At 37.8% G+C, this 19,877-nt stretch overlaps 1 long non-coding RNA gene across 2 annotated transcripts in view; it reads left to right on the top strand.

Moving 5' to 3' along the window:
• Positions 1-9,059, top strand: part of LOC139700839 (uncharacterized) — a 396,632-nt gene extending 387,573 nt beyond the window's left edge. For both annotated transcript variants that reach the window (XR_011703894.1, XR_011703895.1), the window contains one exon: positions 8,944-9,059. This is a non-coding gene — a long non-coding RNA (uncharacterized lncRNA). The remainder of the gene's footprint in view (positions 1-8,943) is intronic.
• The last annotated feature ends 10,818 nt before the right edge of the window (positions 9,060-19,877 follow it).

The raw sequence follows: 19,877 nt of genomic DNA on the forward strand, positions 1-19,877 counted from the left end.
AAAGCTCACATTTGTGCATTTACGTTTTAACATCCCTTGCCATACTCCCTCGCGGGAAATTGTGCTGGTCGTTATCAATGACCATGCATCAACATCATGAGGTTCCAATGACCTCATGGAGGCAATTTGACCTCTGCGATAATGGAGTCAATTACAAATCTCGTGATGATGAAGTATTATCTTCGAAACCGGTCAGGTCGTTAATGTTTCTTTGCGTGTAATAGGGCAAAGTGCTTTTTTTTATCTGTTGTCATAAAATTCTACCAAAACACTTGCCTACTATAAAGTTTATTAAAGCAAAGGATTTTAGTCAGGAAGGAATATTTAAAGGGGCAAAAAACATTTTCATAATTTTTTTATTTCATGTGTAACGTGCCTGCGATATACCCTACCCTACGTTATGAGTAGATTATCTCGCGTTCGTATTTTCTTGCTGAAAGAACTCCAAAAAAAGGTCTTCCCATTATCATGCCCGTATGCTCTTCATGAATATATAACGATCCTTTAGAAATATCAAGGGAAAAGCGCTTGCAGATTATTCCATTTAAGGACTCGTGAGTTATTTAAAATACAGGTGCCTTGACAAATAATCAAAATGGATATATAAGAATTACATTTGCAACATTACAAATATAATAACTGGGTAACCGTTCGTAATTATCTTTGAATGGACACGGATTGCAAAAAGGAACATTGCTTTCATGGTACTTATCAAAAAAACGTAAACCTCGATATTGCAATTCGACGTACTTTTTATACTTTCCTTCTTCAATTCCACTTACTTTTTACCTCCCTTTATTCCATCCCTATTCCGGTCTATACATAAAATAAATGTAAACCTCGATGCTACAATTCCTCATTTCTTTTAACTTCCTTCTTGAATTCCACTTACTTTTTTACCTCCCTTCATTCCGTTCCTATTCTGGTCTATTCTTTACCTCCTCCCGCCGTCGCTTGTCTAATGTTCTCCCCTCTATCACAATCTTCAACATTCCATCGACAACCTGAATGCATCCTTCATTCATGTCTACTTAGGATCTCTGCCAGCGATCCTCTCCCCACCCCCTAGCATGCCTAGCACTTCCTTGTTTGTTTTTCTTTCTGCCCATTGTAACTTTCTCCTCACCCTTGTTTCAAGAGCCTCCAATATATGCCTATCATCTTTATTCCAGCGACCATGCTCCAGTGTCGTAAAAAAAACCGATCTTCATATTTCTATAAATCCTTGCTCAGATTTCTTTTTATTTATTTTTCTCCTAGTGAAATGTTCTTTGCCGGACGCAATTCATATATTATTCATATACCATTACGAACTTTATTCATATTTTATTTTTCAAGCAAAAAATGCTCATTTGATATTTTTTAACATATTTCTACAATAAGTATAAGTGAATGGAGACTTGGTTTCGAGATGATATCGTTTAAAAGCATTGAAAGATAAATAACAGTTTTCATGAATAAGCTTTATGAAACTTAAATAAATATGTTTTTTTAAAATCGACTCCAAAGACTGTAGCATTTTTTCGTTATTTATTCAGCAGGCCGGATTCCGGCTGTGGTTTATGAAAAAAAGTAATTCGTCACGTCCAATAATACTGTTAGGAGAACGTTTTACAAATTTTATGCCACGGCCTTATTTCTTGTTTAGCTTGTTCATTTGCGATGTTTACATAGTCAAACGAGTGGGTACAAACTCAAAGCTCTTCCCTTTCGCAATGTATTTCGTAATTTCATTCATGGTTTTGCTGGCGTCGAGATAAACAAATCCTTTCCCCTTCCAAATTTTATCCCTTAGCATCTATATAGATTCCCGTTCGGAACGTTGGCTGATGTTTACACAGGGACTTCGTTGCTCCAGATTCATTTGACTTCCCTATCGTGTGGCATATCCTCTTTAACATTATCTGACTCCAAATGGAATTTAAATAAAGAATGGAGCAAAATTAATTCAAAGAACCAGGGAATACGTATACTCAAAGAGACAGTACTGGACAATACGATGATTTCTCACCGTCCTATTTTCATTACCTCGCGTGCGTCTAATTGTATATTTTTATAATATAACAATTATTTTATAATGTCAAACGTCTATTGGTTACTTTAACTGGACATTGTTAAAAAGTGCTAATCATTTAAGATTGCAAAGGCCATTCAAACAGTAATCAACCTGAAAGTCGGTTTGTTAGGTGTCGGTAGAGCTCACCAAGTACTAAGCCCGAAGGTCTGTGCAATTTACACACAAAGTTATATCTACATCGACACGATACCCCGCAAGCAGCCGCAAGGGCGTGTGATGGGGGGTGTTAGGTCACCACCCGTAAACTGGAATAAAACCCCTCGCAAAATCAAATTATGTTACCTCTGCACAAATATTAGTTTGTTCATGCACTTGACAAATATTAACCACACGAAAGGAAGTAATGAAATGCAACAATACTTAATAACAGGATACGTACATTCAAATCATGCTGTAGAACAATTAAAAAGATGAGTCTATAAAATAAAAGAATAAGATGCTGGAAGAAACATGCAAGATATCAACAAATGTATAAAATACCAATTACAATTATCTCCTACACGATTTCTATCATGTCTATTATGATCTCTAATGTTTCAAGAAAAAAAAATGTAAAGCTATTCGTTCTTCAATAAATCTCCCGAATTTCTATATGATGTGATATGATCTACCGTAGTAAGAGGGGGCCTGTAATATGTCCTTAACATCCCCAGATAAGTAATCTGCCTCAAATTTAAAGTAAATTTAACCTGTATTTAATCCTACGGGCAAATAGTGCCCCCTGTGTTACTTATTTCAATAGTGTCGTGACACTGCTACCTGGTTCATTACAACTTTTCACAAGCCTAGCTGCTCTTTGTTGCACTCGATTTAGTTCCAAAATTAAGCCTACTTCATAAGGATCCCATACACTCGCAACATGCTCAAGGTGGGGCCTAACCAACGTTAAATAACATAACTCCTTGATCCTTTCATTACAATTTCCAAGTATTCTATTTATGAGTCCTAACTTTTTATTAGCTAATCCGCAAATTTTACGAATGTGATTTCTTCAGGACATATCCGTAGTTATCCTTAAACCCAAGAAACTGTTTTCTGGTAAAGTGATTTTCCTCCAGAAATTTATTTAAATACATTTATTCAAATTTAATTCTAGCTCCCATGTCTCGCACCGCACCACTTCTGAATTGCATTAAGTCGTTATCTAATAATACTCTATCTTTATGACTGGATATTTTCCTGTACTCGTATATCACGGCATGGTCAGAAAATACATAGACGAAGTATCGCGAGGCACAAGGATAGGAGGGTTCCTTTCCCGGTCCCAATAATGGTTCCCCAGAAATTTCCCCAACCCAAAAATCATACAGCTTGGGTGAAGCTGATGGTTGTCCTAAAGTGGGGTGTACGGGAATCAAACCCGAACCCTCAGGTCAGTAGTCTAATGCTCTACCCTTGTGCTATATCATCCGCTATTGAAGGACATATAATCGCAAATTTACTGAAGAGAAAATATAATTTTTAGCATATAAATTTATTTTTGGCGGTTTCCTAAATTTTAAAAACGACGCTCAGCCTATTTAAAATGCATCTTTGAAATGCATAGTACAACTAAATGCTATCGTGGCTAACGGTGTCACACTAGAAAGGTTTAGAAAGGCATTATATATAATCAAAACTATTTGGTCGCTTAATTTCTAGCAAGCAATTTATCAGTAATAGTATTCAATTTCAGTCAAAAAACAACGATAAAATAGTTCTAAATCAATAACCAAACAAATATGGCGGATTTTAAATTATTATGTACCCACAACCCTGAATTGAGATGGTCTATTTATCTGAATTCCTAATTGTTTCCATTCTCTTTATAATCGATATTATAGTTCTTTTTATTTGGAATATAATTTCTAAACTTTTTTTCAAGACCGAAAAAATTGGCGTTACTTGAAAGAGTAATGAAATTAATGTATATATTATTCTGCTTCGATACAGAAACTTTTGTGGGTACGCACGTCTTGGTTGGCAGTTGTTAATCTACATCTGCAGTAATACTCCGCAAGCCACCAAACAGGAGTGCGACAGGGGTACAACCACTAGGTAGGATGAGTAATGGATAAGGGAGGATAATGGGGAGGCAGAGTAAAGGGAAATAATATTCACTGAAAACCCTCAGCGTGCAAATCTTTAGAGAATATCGACCAGTATCTTTTCGATTACAGATGTAAAGATCTTAAAAGTATTTCGACTAGTATCCTTAATTCTCATAGTTGTTAATACTGTTGGTACTGTTCCCATGACATTTAAATCTTTAGATATAAGTTTGAATGGAACAGCATAAATATCAGCATCGTTTCCTCTAGCTTTATCACTGACGGCCTCCGCCGGAAGAAATGGGATGATATTCTGAGAAATTATTTGCAGTAGGGTGAATATCCAAAGCGACCGGCTTGTAGTTTTTGCTCTTGCGTGCGTGAGATTGAGCGAGTTCCCCCCCCCACCTTTCCCTCTGCACTCCACGAACCATCCATTCCACCCCAGTCCTCCTTTCTTTCCTCGACCCCCTCCCAACCCCAGCCAGACGCTTCGCATTCTTAAACGATCCCCGTCCCTTCATTTTACTTTCAAGAAAATCCTCCCACTTTCCCCCCCCCCTCCCCTTGTCTTGTCCCATGCTTCTTGTTCCCCGCTCCATCTCTCCCTCCCAAACCACTCGCCCTCATCCACTGCGTGTCTGCCCCCTTCCCACAGTCCTTTCCTTTCCCACCCTCTTAGCGTTTCTCGTTTGTTTTTTTTCTCCCACCCACTCTCCTTCTCTCCTCCTCTCTTTCTCCTGGGATCGTATTCTTCCTCCACATTCTTTCTCTCTCTTTCATTTCGACTCGCATTTTTTTCGCCCATCCCCTCACCCCTTCCCGCAGCCTCCGTCTTCCCTCTCTCCCTCCCTCACCCCGCGGAATGTCCGTATCTCATTTTCCGCTACATTTCGCCATCCTACTCGGGTGTTGCTCATTGTCGCGCGTAGATAAAACGTGAACGCGTTTAAGTGGCCGTCGGGTCGCGGGTGGGTCGAAATTTAAGTCCTCCAACTCCGCACAACCCCCCCTTCCCAATTTCCCCCTTGAAGGGTTGAAGCTGAAACTGCGAGCGAGAGGCGATTAGGTGTCTGTGGAGTGGAGTTCCTCTGAAAATGGCCCTCGAATGACCCGAGTTGGACTTGCCGATTGGGTGGCACGGTGTAAGAATGCGTCGTACGTATAAGGCTGGGAACTGGTGGGTAAATATAGTATGGTCCAAAAATCGCATTTGCCCTCTGGTAGGAAACGAGTTTCGATGGTTTCAATAGCCCTGCGGGACGACGTTACTAAAGTCGATTTTTCGCAAGATGACGTGACAATGGGGAGCGATGATAAAAAAACTGACTGTGAGAAGATCTAGTTTGAGAATATTCTGCCTTTGCTCCTGAATAATTGAATATTCTAGGGCAATAGTGGTCTATAAACCCTTTATAGGTAGCGAAATGGAAAAAAATGAAGACACTTGTATTTTTTAGGCTGAGCTCTGGTTCGCCACTATATTTCAAATACAAAAAAAAATTAATCTCAAGGATAGGATTGCTGTCCTTTAACCGCTTCACGAGATAGCTTTTAAAAACCGGTGTTTCACATGTCTAACCGAGGCGTTCTATACCGGAAGCAAAAGTTGTTTTCACTTCCTTTGCCGAAAAGTTTTCGGCTGAAAAAAATAATTATATTTTTCGAGTAAACTTTTTCTGAGCATTAAAATTAAACTGAGAAAAATGGAACTTGTCAGAAATTAAAAATTAAATACTTTTTTTTGACGTTCCAGCCAGACTGAAATGGCTATTTGGAGGAAAACTTTCTCTCTCACTCTAAGCGTTGGAGAATCGTTGCAATGCTCCATTGGATCCCCTTAATCTTCTTTACTTATATAATACACCGCAAGGGCGTGAAGTGGGGGTGCTAGGTCACCACCAGTAAAATAGAATAAAACTGTGTGTAAAACTAAGAAATCCATTCCAATCCACAACCACAGAGACATACATGTATACCTTTTTCCGCACACACACATGCATATATGTGAGGAGGAAATAGTAAAAGAGGCATGGGAAAACTGGAATGGAATGAAATTTGATGGGAATCTATAAAAACAGGTTTGTGGATGTTAAAGTTTGCACTCGGCTAAGGGTTTGCAAGTATTGGTAATCGGGAAGAAGAATTTTAATGGACTAATTTTTTGCAATTATAAGAGAGGATTTGGCCGGGAGATTTCGTCGGATCGATGTTAGTTCCTATTCTAAAAAAGGCTAAGAAAACCATTTATGAAGACTACAGAATAGTATGTTTGATTTCGCAGGTAGCTAGTTTTGCAAATAAGTTCTCAGAATCTTCAATAAGAGGATGGAGAGCAAAGCAAATTATTACTTAGGGAGTGATTAGTTTGGTTTCAGGAAGGGTAGAGGATTGCATGATACCATCGAGGTAATGATGTTACTTAGGAAAAGAAGCATAGAACCAAATGAAGACGTCTTTGTCTGTTTCCAATATCGATAAGGCGTTTGATACAGTGAATTGACTAGAATCAATGGACTAATTGCATAAAATAGGAGTAGAATGGAGGGATAGGTGAAAAATCCTCAGTCTGTAAATGTCATAGACAGCTCAAGTGCGAGTGGTTGATGAAGGGTTCGGATGGGCAGTGTTAGCAAGGAGTGTAAGCCAGGCTGGGCCATTTTCACCTGCGACTCTTCAACTAGTACTATATGTTGAGGAAATGTGGCATGAGAAGAACTGGAGATAGGCATTCAAGTCGATGGGAAATCTGTAGAATCCGTTAGGTTTGCTAATGACAGAGCTCTAGTGTCAGTCAGCCAAGGAGTTGAAAGCATTGCTGAGTGGATTGGAAATTCAGTGCGATGGATATGGGATAAGAATCAAAACAAATAAAATAAAGGTTATACGATTTTTTGGAAGGAGAAATGCCAAGCTTAACCTTAAAATAGGAAGGAAAAAACTAGATCAGGTGAAATAGTCAACCTATCTCAGAAGTGTTTTGGACCAAAAATGGTCAAAGCAGTATGAGCGTAAGAAGAAAAATTGGGACAGACAAAGAGGCTTTCACAAGGAGGAGAAAATTGACGACGGAGACGTTAAGAATATTAACAAATTGATTGTTATATCAGTGCTATGAAGTGTGGTTTCGTGCGGTGCAAGAGTTATCATTGAAGGAAAATAACTGTCGTATTTTGGAGGGTTTTAAACGTGGGTGTGTAGATACATGGAAAATGTGAAATGGATATACGAGGGAAGGGAAATAAAGGAGAAAGTACAGTGTATGACTGGGGAAGAGAGGGAACTATTTGAAGGAAACTGGAAGGATACATGCAGATGTAATTGGATATGGGATGTTGAATCCTATGAAAGAGGATATATATATATATATATATATATATATATATATATATATATATATATATATATATATATATACTCTTTCTTTACATTTTTCTTTATATATTATGTATATATATATAGTCATTATAGATGTATAGTATATACATATATATTTATAGTCATTTATTGTGAGAAATTACGCTCAGTTCTTTAATCTCAAAAACGTTTTCCTTATATAACTTGTATATTTCCCTATTTTTGCTTGAGGTGGTCTCTTCCATGTGCATTATACGTATGAAATTTATTTAGAATGACCCAGAAAGCATGACGTCTTGGGAGGAGTGCCCCGGAACGGAGTGCCTTTCTCCACCCTCAATTCGTTCCTTTCTAGTTCTCTTTTCCTTCTCTTCTGCTTCATTGGATATAATAACTTCCATTCCTCAAGCTCCTTGAAAAGGAGATCCCCTTACCGAATGCCACGAAATTTCCTCCGAATGTAACCATATACAAAAAGCCAGCCTTTCTGCAAAGAAATGGGAAGTAAAAGAAATTATATGTTAGCGAATGGTATCATCTTTGAACGTTGGCATCTCAAGAGGCGCATCGTCGGTGACTCGACCTCTCTAAATAACGAGAAATGAAATGTATGCAGAAATGTCTTTCCCAAATCCTCCCTGATATCTTCAGGAGACATTCGAAATGACTACTTGAGCGAATAGGGTTGGAAAATTGAATTGATGCAAATATCCGTTTATTATGGGTATAGAGTAGAGGGTTATGATGCAGTCGTGGCAAATAAATGATCCCCAATAGTATTCATATTGGTTTCAATGTCATATCAGGAGACATTCCCGAGTTACTCTGTTGAAATTGGTGCTTTAAATAAAAGAAAATATTCTTCGAAAGAATTTTTTGAGGTAAGCCAAGGGGAACTCGTAAGATCAAGTTACACATGAGAGTTTACTTTCGTTCTCTCAATTCTGGTAGCACTTTCACACATCTCGTTTGAATTTTTTGGCGCAAGTTAATGGAGTCCGTGTATCCCTTACTCTTTCTATCTGGTGATCTATAATAATTTATTGAGTTCACCAAGTTGATATTTTGTGTTAACTCACGAAAATTATCTCCAGGATATTATAAATTTCTATGTAATTATGGAGAAGCAAATTACACTTATCGATAGAAAATTTCGAAAATTCATAACATATCATATATTTTTTGTTTGAAGATTTTAGTCTTAATATATTAGCAATTATGACTGCAATATTCATCACTCCTTTGTTCTTTGACTTTCTTAATGAATAAATAATAAGTCAAATGATAAATTGATTTTCCTTTAAAGCGCTGCTAACTCTAGGGTCTTAAAATAGCTCTCCTATAAATCACCTCAAACTTGGTGGAACGTTTAAGATACTGCAAAATTTGTGTACATTTGTTTGTTTCCAGTCATACTTCTTTAAAATATTTATCTTGTATTTCGTATTTTTTCTAAAATATATTTTTTGTTTGTTTTAGATCTGTTACACTGAAAAAGAAAGAAGCTGAGTGATTTGAATAGTCTTGGGAAACAAAGTCGCCGATACCCCTGGTGATGAAGCTGAATGCCATCCGTTAACTCCCAAGAGGCAGTTTCATACGTAAGTTCCATTTTATATTAAATATCATGGACGATCATTGACATTTTGATACAACATTTTCACTTTGTATACTCGTACTCCAAACGGGTAAGGCTGTATACTTCAAAAGAATAAGCTTAATTTATTTTATTCGACGATTGCTAACGATATCATTGCCTTTAAAAATATGACCACCGGGTCGCTGCGAGTTTATAATTAATTCTTTTAATCTATGCAGAAGAAAGCTTTTTTTACTATATTGAGTGATTTATCTCTCACTATAATATAATAAATCATTTTATGGTATATAATGTATCCGAGTATCATACTGTTGTTTTAAAGGTATTCATATTTTGAAGGTACCAGTCATTATTCTTTTAGAATTTTTAATATTGTGCCCTGATCAAGATAATTTGTCAGGAAAAGAGAAAAATTGAATGTCAAGAAATTAAATACCCTCCAATTCGGTGTTTTTTCTTAATTTATTTTGAAATACACATTTTGGTTCGTCGGTCACTGTATCCGCGATTGATTTTATTTCAAACCGGAAATTTTCGATTAATAACTACAATATTGTTTAAAATAAATAATTATTGGCATTTTGTGCATAAATCATGATTTCTCATTAAATAATCTACAGTAAGGTTAAGCTAGTTGATATTTCTGAACTTAGAAGTTCGTCCCAACGTTGTTTTTATACATGCTTTTATCCTTTCCTAAATTGCTAAAATTGGCAGAAGTGGTCAACATCACAATTTTAACTAGATAGCCGAGTGATAAGATCACGTGCTTAGATTTACAAAAAAATTACCTGAAAGTTAAAGAGCACCCTTATTTTAACACTTAAGAACACGAATAATGCTAAATTATCAAACGGACAAGTATCACAAAGAAAAAATCGACAGGCAATGAAAAATTGGAAAGCAATTTGTTTTCAATTACTCAAATCGCTGCTCAATTAAACACCACATACTATGTAATTAATTCACTGCCTATTCAAATTCATTCATCTGAGACTTATTTTTATTACTGTGCGCTTTATTGCTTGACAATGAATTTCTACAATTGCAAACTTTTAAACATTGAATATTTTTAAAAAAATTGAAAAAATCGACGACGATGGGACGTATAAGGGCGAAATTATGGATTAGATGTTCAATTTTTACCTAAAAATTAGTATTCATTTGATCTTTTTGGCAACATTCTGAATTTTTATACCAAAGATAAAGCAGGCTTCATTTCCTACCATCAGATTGTTGTGATTTGAGCCCTGAAGCCGAATGAAGGATATCTGACATTTTTTCAGAAATGCCCTTTGTCAACGGAGCATGCCGAACTCCAATTTTCTGGATGGTAGAAATGGTTAAAACGTTTGTAGCTATCAAGAAATCCAGAAATTTCAAATTATCATCACCTTTTTCTTGAGTTTTAAAAAATTCTATTTTGGCGTTATGATTGAAGTTTAAGGTTTTTTGTGTGATCATTGCTCTTTTCCTGGTTAAATTAATAATTTAATGATAATTGAATGCTTGAACTCTTAAAAAAAATCTACTTAAGAAAATGTGTATCTATGTATAAAATGATACTCTAGTGTGATGTTACCTATTGTTTATATTACTGAGCAAAAGATTTTCAACTTGCATATCACATGATTATTGAAGGGTTAAAAAAATATAATAATTCGTTCCGGAACAGTTAAGGTGATGCGTGGAAGTGTTTGTGAATATATTCGTGAGTGTTTATAGGACTGAGCAGTTTATTATCGAGAATAAAGTCTTCGTGTGGATTTTAATGAGCATGAGGAATATTAAAGGGGAAAAAACCCTCATGCTTGTTAATGATATGCCGTTATATTTGAAAAAGAAAGCGACCATTAGTAAACGAAGCAATAAAGGAAGCATGAAGAAGGGATTGGAAACGGTTGGGATTCAAAAGAAGTCTTATCAATAAGTCTTCCTCCAGCTCCTCTCTTTCTCTCTTTCAATTCTGAGGAGATTTAAATAAGGCTGGAAAAGGATGAAAGAGCCTATGGATGAATGGAAAAACGAAAATGCGCGTGCACCAACCAAAAAGATCGAGGGGTTTACGTAGACCATGATAATGATTCAAGGGAACAATCCCAAAGTCACCGTAAGGGATGCGAAGAAACGATTTCGCGATAAGGCCTGGGTAAGTGCTTCTGGAAAATTATTCTCCCTCGCAAAATCAGCGAATGAACCTTTGAATGTATGGTCGAGTCAGAACTTCGTTAACTTGGGTATAAGTTTCTTGGTCTATGCATTTTTTTACACTAATAAGTTAACTGTATTATGACAATTACGTTTGAATCTTAGATAAACAGGGTGGAGTCTGACAATAGAGGCATTCAAACTTTTAATTTTAGTTTGATTTCCCATGAATCGGTGAAAAGGACAATTATATTATAAATTGTCGCTTTAATTATACGATTACTTAGCTGCGTATGTGCTTAAGCTCACTTCGAATAAATATGTGGAATGATGCCACAAATAGTAATTCAGTACGAACTAGTTTGGGCAGATAAAACACGCAAAATCACACTGCCATGAGCATTTGCGTGTTTTGTCTTCACTTACATATGTCAAAGGTGGTATGGTTGAAGAGTGTGTAAAAGAATGCTCAATTTTTCAACGAGTCAAGTCAAGAAATACGTTTATTTACATGCTTTCAATCGGTATACTTTTCTATTATTATTTTCCTAGTTCTATTATCACTATTCGCTATTCTTGCAATTATTCTTTCGTTTCTCATAATTTCTCTCCAAATTATTGTAAAACTAGACGTGTTCCAGTTGTCGGGTGCAGTCCTGATCTTAGAAATAAGCCATTTGAAGCAATTCAATTGCATTTTGTTTCTTAATGCTTAGAGGATTTCTTCAATGACGTAAGACCCATCTGCAGTGAACGCCTATTGGATTCAGTGAGGAAATTCTATTCTTTGCTTCCGCCGTTCCTTTCACCTATGCACACATTATTTCAAAGAAAGTTAGCAAAGAGTTTTTCTCTAAATACTCGGGCAGAGTTTATGGTGATTTCGTGCTTCGAAGAGGCAAATAAAATTGTAGCTTGGGCTATTACCGTGGATATTCTTGTATTTCTGCGTGTGAATTGTGTAAAGTACCCATATTTAGGTGACAATTTTGAGTTGTGGAGTGCACTAAAACTTGCATCTTAAGACACCAATTATCCCTGTGCTCAAAAGCTGTAAGTGCGAAGATCTTGCTTATAAATCACTCCTAAGACAGTTTCTTAACTTTTGGTTACTCGTACATGAAGTCACTATGCAAATCTCCTTTAAATCAGGAGAATGAATACAGAGAAGTAGTGAGAGAAAATATGGTCGCATCATATTCCTGGTTCATAATAAAGTATCGCTGTGTCATCTTTTACTCTTTACTATGCTGTCGAAAGATGGAATACCTGAAATATTCTTTTATGCCTGAGACATTTATATTTCTTACAGTATTTCATAAATATAAGGTTAGGTACTCTTTATAATGTGGATACCACTTTTCAATGGAACATTGCGTGAATATTTATGCAACTCAACCGTCTAGGACCTAAATTCGAGGCACGTCCAAGTTCTATGTACTTTTATTTTTTCTGAAAAACTACGTAAGCAGAAAATGTGAACCTTTTATTCTGATTATTCTCTCTAAAGACGAAAGCATTTTCCACCACGATAAATCCATGAATCCATGGCTGTCGAGACTTTTTACAGGAGTAACTTTTGCCCACTGCAAAAATCCACTGGTCCGTGCCCTAGGCTTATTTCTTGGATTCCATTTTACAGGAAGTTTGGCCTATTTTGAGCCGTTGCACCAACGAAAGTACTTTTCTCACATCCATAACACCACAATCGCATGAAATCAATCATCGCATCGATTGACAATTAGTCCGATTGGTATTAACTCACGCAAGTGAACAAAATTTATTATTACAATCGGCACAAGTTCAGTAAATGACAAAATTTTAAACATTTGTAAAAATTATTTAAAACGCTTCGTTAAGGCAGCGATATTTTGACGAAATCACTGTTTTTTACGACTCAGCCATCTGTTTGTAATGTTTACGAGCGGTGCCCGCATATTTTAGGCTCAACCTTATTCTACTATCTACTCCCAGTCTCCTGATAAATATATCTGTAAGACTTAAGAAATTGAACGCCCATCAAAGTATCCCTCCAAATACTGAAACGTTGATGGCAGTCATTTGGTAATGGTCTTGACGCTGTAATATATGTGTACATCTACAGGGAGACCCTGTTAAGATGTGACAGGAATTTCAACGATCTGGTGTAAGTAATTATCGAGATCAAAATTAGTACATCTTAGAACTAAGAAAGCAACTCATATTATGGCTAAAATTTACCTTAGCCGTCTCTGACAGCCAAAGAAAATTTCATTTAAATTGGGATGGTTGTCCGTAGGTAGCATGTTTAAGGAATTTGACAAATAAGTAATTATTTGCACGTACTGAAATAAATCCACTTTGAAATGGGCATATGATTTTAGTATTTTATATTTCAATGGTCCGAGAATTTGAGAGGAAAAAAAAATTGCAACTTGCTTACATAAGTTGATTTATAAAAGTAATGTTACCATTTATTGTTGAGAAAGGTTAAGGTCAGGATTTGAATCCCGTAAGTGACTTTATAAATTGAAGTAGTGCTACTATTATTCAGTTACCCTGTGAAAACCGGGTAACAGTTGGATGGTTGGGGCATAAAAATTGTTTACGAATACTCTAGCCTTTGGCATATTTCGTTTTTATTACGTGTGACAAACGCGGTTTTTTTCCATCCTCCTTCATTTTAAGATTCTTAGCTCTAGTAATGAAGTGTTCTGAACAGGGATTCACAAAGTAATAGACACAAAAGGGAAATGGTTGCGTTTGGAAGAAAGTGACCACAAGGAGAAGGGAGTTGACGAGAGACGGACCTGGAGTTGAAATGTTAGAAAAAGATAAGTGGAAACTTGGTCGTCCACGCAAGATGGCAAGTGAAGATTTGAGATGCACGTATGTAGAAGGATGGTAAAGGTAAAATGTAGAAACCAACGAAGAAGTTCATTGTACGGTGGAAGAGGATTGTTGGGAGAACTCTAAATGGTTGGATAAAAGTGATTCCGGAAAAATATGACTGACGATGGAATGTTAGAGACTGATTAACAGAACAATTCTTAGGTAAGTTGTAATTTCGAAAGGGGTACTTGGAGAAAAATAATAGGCATGCTGGACGGAATAAAAGGAGTTGGAATAAGGTTTAATTATAGTGTAGGGCTTGACGCTGTGTCCTGTAGGTAACCTTAGAAAGGTTAATGTGTCTCCATCAAAAGCCCAACTATACATTTAACCTAAATAATATTTCTCATAGCTAAAACCGACGATCGTCTCACCAATAAATTATATTTAAAATTGAATTCGATTCTTATCAAAGAAATTCGATAAATTTTACATTTTTCCAGAAGAAAGTGCGACTTGGTCCGTTCACCAAAGTGGGATGAAAATATAATTGCAGCATATTTCGCTTTATTCAGAGCCGTACCTCTCGTCATTTTTTAAAGATTTTCCACAAAAATGAGCGCAAAAAAAGGGTCATTTTTTTCATTCGCTGATCCAAAATACTTCGAGGTGTCGGAAAGAACTTGTAGCAGCGCATGTTAAATGTTCTGTCCGCGTTCCGGACTGTGGCTAACGAGCAAAGTTTTAGAAGTGTACGATAAAAATGGTCCTATCGTCTCCGCGTCTCACTTCTTTGGGTCTTTCAAACCCCATCCCCCATCACCCCTCGTCTTCATCCTCGCGCAGGTCGGCATTTAAGTTTTTTTCCCCTTTGCGGAGACGTGTGTCGCCCTGATTCACTCCTGCTTTTTCATCTTTTCTTCCTTTTCTCTCTCTCTCTCTCTCTCTCTCTCTCGTCTGTCTTTCTTTTCGACGCGATCGATCCCTCCCTCACACCCCTCCCTAGTCCATCCGGATTCTACACTCCCACTTCCCCGTCGGCCTCTCCTCATCGTCCTCCTGGCGCCAAAACATCCCTCTTTCCCGATTTGGGCGGCTGCCCACCCCGTCTCTAACCATCCACCGGGAGTTGCCGGGCGGGGGTGCCCGTGCTTCCTATGGGATATAACTTACCTCCTGTGGAAACACGAACATTCTCACTCTTTCGCCTTCTCTCTCTTTGTCCAAGCTTTCCCCAAACCCATATTTTAAATCTCCTTTTCATCCTCAGTAGGAACGGGTATATAAATGGATACACCGTAGGACTCGATACATTTGATAAATGTACCGGAATGGTTTACGATTGGTATAATCTAATGATATACCTTCTAATTTCATTACAGATGTCGATATGATAGAAGTGATATGTTTATTTTATCATTAGAGAGTAGTCAACCGATTAGGGTTTCATTTTTCGACTTTCCCCCTCCAATCCATTACGCATCGTCTTTGGCTCATAAATCACTTCCGCGCAGGATAAACGACTTTTGCCCGATATTATTTCCTTCTTCGGCTACATTTTCGCCCTGCGCCCCTTTCCGTGCCTTGCAAACCCACTGACTTTTTTTTCTTCCCTCTTCCCCGCTTAATAATCCCTCTCCCCATTCAGCCGCAGAGTTCAACACTACACAACCTTGCGATATCTCTTCCCTTTACTCTTTTTCGGGAAGTCTCCCTAAGCACAACTTTCTCTCTGCCCTCGACCACATCCCATGTTTCTTTGTCTCTTTTCTTCTCTGTCCGGTTTTATTTCCTCCATCCTTCTTCCCTTACTCATCTCCAAAATTTTTCTGCGCTCTCATCCCTTTCCTGAAAGGACCAAGTTTCTGTGCCACACATCGCCGCGCTTTTCATCAAAGTCTCCCTTTATCTTTTCTGCACGTCTCTTCTAAGTGAGGAGCTCATTATTTTATTTCCTTGGCTTAGCAAATGTTACTTTTTCTAATGCAATTTTCCCTTAATGTTCTTGCTGCCAGGTACGTTTCAGTTTGAAATACTACCCAGATCCTAGATGCGTGAATTTTTTTTCACTTCCTTTTTTAATGTCCTCATTTTTTGATGATACCATAGCGTTAAAATATACTTGATACGTAAACTATTGATTTTTATTTCTGGATAGAGGATAAACGTGTAACCTTTTTCTAATCTAATACGAATATATTTTTGTTAGCTGCTATGGGTTGATAGTTTCTATCAGCCCTGCTCTCGAATTGTACTGCATAAGAGGGAAGGGTATTTGGCTGCGATTACAGTTGGTGTGTCGCAAGTATGCGACATAGTACTCATTCCCTGGCTCCTAAGTTAGGCATAAAAGGATCGCAGGGCGAGAACTGTCAGTTGGTTATCTGGCGTTGGCCGGTAGGACCCGAGGTTTCGGGTTGTGTTTCGCTTGTCGCGACAGCGTGCCCTATTGCTGACTCACCTTCAGACGAGGGCCCTGCCTGGGTCATGAGTTTTGTGACCACGTTCATTCTGCCTTTACCCCTTACTTTCCGATGGACGAGGGTTTTGCCTGGGTTGCGAGTCTCGTGACCGCGGCTATCCTGCTTTTCCCAATCCCAAGCAATGTTTCGCCATGCTAATGTTGTCCGTTCTCGCGTTAGGTTACCAAGGGTTTAGCCATCCATTAAACTCAATTGCTTTTACTTTTTTAAATGGTGTAATGTGACTGATGTTGTATAATACACCTTGTTTTTGGTAAGACTCGGCGTATTTAATGTGACTTTCCCCGATAACCTTTGGGTCGTATTCGAAACGCTCGTTGCAATAGTTGTATGAAAGGTTAATTTATTTGAACATTAAGCTACCACTCTTTTCGTAAAACACTACTTTAATATTCTTTCTTAATATCTTCTTATAAGAATGAATTATTTCATTACACTATTTACCTTGTTATTGATCAATTACGTTTGAACCAAAAGACCACAATGGACCTCGCGGGTCGTTCGGGCGGGGAGGGCTGGTAAACTATATTACTAATAGATCGGAGGCTTTCGCAGCTGTTGAGAGATGAAGAGGTTTCTCTCCCGTTGCAGGGAGCGTCTTCGCGCCTGAAGATGCTCCCTGCAACGGGAGAGAAACGTTGAGCTAAAAATGTCTCTCACGCAGTCTAACCCGAGAACCACCTCTGCATATATTACTAATAGTTTGAAATCCATCTTCGGTACTGATGAATGCTGGCGAGAAATGCATATCCAAGTAAAGTCCAAGCAAAAGATTGAGAATTTTACAATCCAAAATATATTATATTAAAGATGTTTATAGACATTGGATATATTTGTTAATACTTGGAGGTAGGAATTTATACCAAAAGATACTGTAGATATTTTTGCCTAAAGATCATTCATAAACATGTGTGTTTGTATTCTAACATATTACAATTACATGCTTTTTATTTAATGTATAGTATTCCCCAATGTTTAATAATGCATCTTCAACTATAGATTCCCTCCCATGGACTACAACCTTGAAAGGTGGAGGAGCTTATGCGTTCCGATCAATAATAGTTTTCTCCTGGTGGGGTCATCCATACCACATAGGTCCAAGGCTAGGAGCTAGATGAAAGGTAGTCCAGGAAGCGTCTGCTCCACAGTGAGGCGGCTGCAAAGGCGCCAAACCCCAGTGGGACGGCCAGTATGTGATGGGGTAACGTTTAAACACAATTGAGGAAGGCATCGGAAACCACCTCAATTATCATTCCCAAAAACATATGATGGACAGTATAGGGAAAATGAGTCCAAGCAACTACGGGAATCGGCCAAATCGGTCTTGTGTCGTGCCCGGCAGCGGGGGAGGTAAGGCTTCCGCGGTCGTCATCTAACGAAACCCTTGCAGAGGAAAACCGAGAGCAGCAGGACAGAAGACGCAGGAGAAGAAGACCAAGTTAGTTAAAATAGGATTGTGGTATGTTAGGGCAATGATGAGGACAGGGAAATTGGAGAATATTAAACGAGAGATGGAAAGGGGAAAAATTTTAGGTCTATACGAGGTGAGATGGAAGGATAGCGGGGATTACTGTAGTGATAATTATAGAATAATATACAGCGGCGGGGACGAGAGCCAACGAGGGGTAGCCATAATATTAGATAAAGAGGTATCAAGAAGCGTAGTCAACATAGATCAAGCAACAAATACACTATTACTGGCAGATATAAAAGCAGAACCGACGAACTTGATCATTGTTCAGGCATAGATAACAAAACGCAATCATAAGGAGAAAAAAATCAATGCAATATACAATCAGTGGGAGGACATAATCCTGTGTGTTCCTGTAGAGTAACATATGATAGTGATGGGGGATTGGAATGTGAAAGTAGGTGAAGAGGTGGGGAATATGATTTTGGCTCGAGGAGTGACCGCGGAGAAAAAGCCATTGCGCTCTAATGGAGACAGGGGTTAGCCATCACCAACACTTGTTTTAGACACCACAAAACGCGTAGGTATACATTGAAAATTCCAGGTGACTCAGAAAGGTAACAGTTAGATCAAATTTGGTTGGGCGCAGGTTTAGGAGCAGTGTGATTAATTCACACAGCTTCCCGAGAGCGGATGCGGACTTGGATCAGTGTTTGGTTGTAATGAACTGTACCGTCTCTTTCAAAAAGATTAGACAGAGTAGGCGGGCTAGAAAATTGATTATAGAAGCATTAAATGGACTGACAAGGAAGGAGTATCAGCAGGTTGTAGAGAACACTATGGATGATGGTAAATAGCAAAGTACTATCGAAGAAAAATGAGAGTGTATCAAGAAAGGGATATCGAAAGCCGAAAGTGATAATAAAGGGATCGTTAATGAGAAAAGGACAAGAAAACCTTCGATCACGGTTGAGATGATTAGATAGATAGAAGAGAAAGGAGATAACTTCAGGCGTCACTTTGTGGAAACGATACATATTGAAAAAGAAAACTTGGTTTTTCCACATAAATGTGTGTGGAAATTTTATGTGGAAAAACCAAGTTTTCTTTTTCAATAGATAGAAGAGAGAAGAAAATGAAAGAATATTAACTCGGAGTTAGGCAGTAGGAAGTAAGAGGAGTTAAAAATGAAATGAGACGGGTAAAAAATTAAGCAAAATTAGCATGATGAAAGATGGCAAGGATGTGGAAACTATACAGAGGAGGGGTTAAATTGGTACGCTACGCAAGAAGGTTAAAATACTATCGGAAAATAAGAAGGGAAAACCTAAACTAACACTTAGAGATAAATTAAACGAGATAAAAAGTGTCATACAAAACATCCAAGAGAGATGTTAGGAATATATAGAAGAACTATATGGTAAAGAACTTTGGCCAACAAGGTCAGACATAGAAAAGGAATATGACGTAGAGGAAGATAGCCTAGCTCCAGGCATACTCAACGAATAGATAGAAAGGGAATTAAGGGAGATGAAACTAAATAAGGCCGTGGGGGGATAACATTCCTGCGGAACCACGAAAAGGTTTAGGAAAATGCGGAAGTAAGACACTCAATGAACTGATTTGTAGTATCTATGAGGAAGGAATCTGGCCAGAAGACTTTGCGAGATCATTGCTAGTTCCTATTCCGAAAAAGGTAAATGCAACATGATGTGAGGACTAGAAAACAGCAAGTTTGATTTCTCACGCAGTTAAAGTTGTTCTCTTATCAGTTGTACTACTTTTGAGGATAATTAGTTTGGGTTTAGGAAGGGGAGAGGTACGCGCGATGCTTTTACAGTAATGATATCACTAATCGAGAGGAATATAGAATACAATCAGGAGGTATTTCCCTGTTTCGTGGATTTCAAAAAGGCGTTTGATAGAGGGAATTAGGAAAAACTGATGAGTGTAGTGCAGA

The sequence above is a fragment of the Hetaerina americana genome, unplaced genomic scaffold (assembly GCF_022747635.1).
Source record: "Hetaerina americana unplaced genomic scaffold, ioHetAmer1.1.p SCAF_11, whole genome shotgun sequence".
Classification (NCBI taxonomy): domain Eukaryota; kingdom Metazoa; phylum Arthropoda; class Insecta; order Odonata; family Calopterygidae; genus Hetaerina; species Hetaerina americana.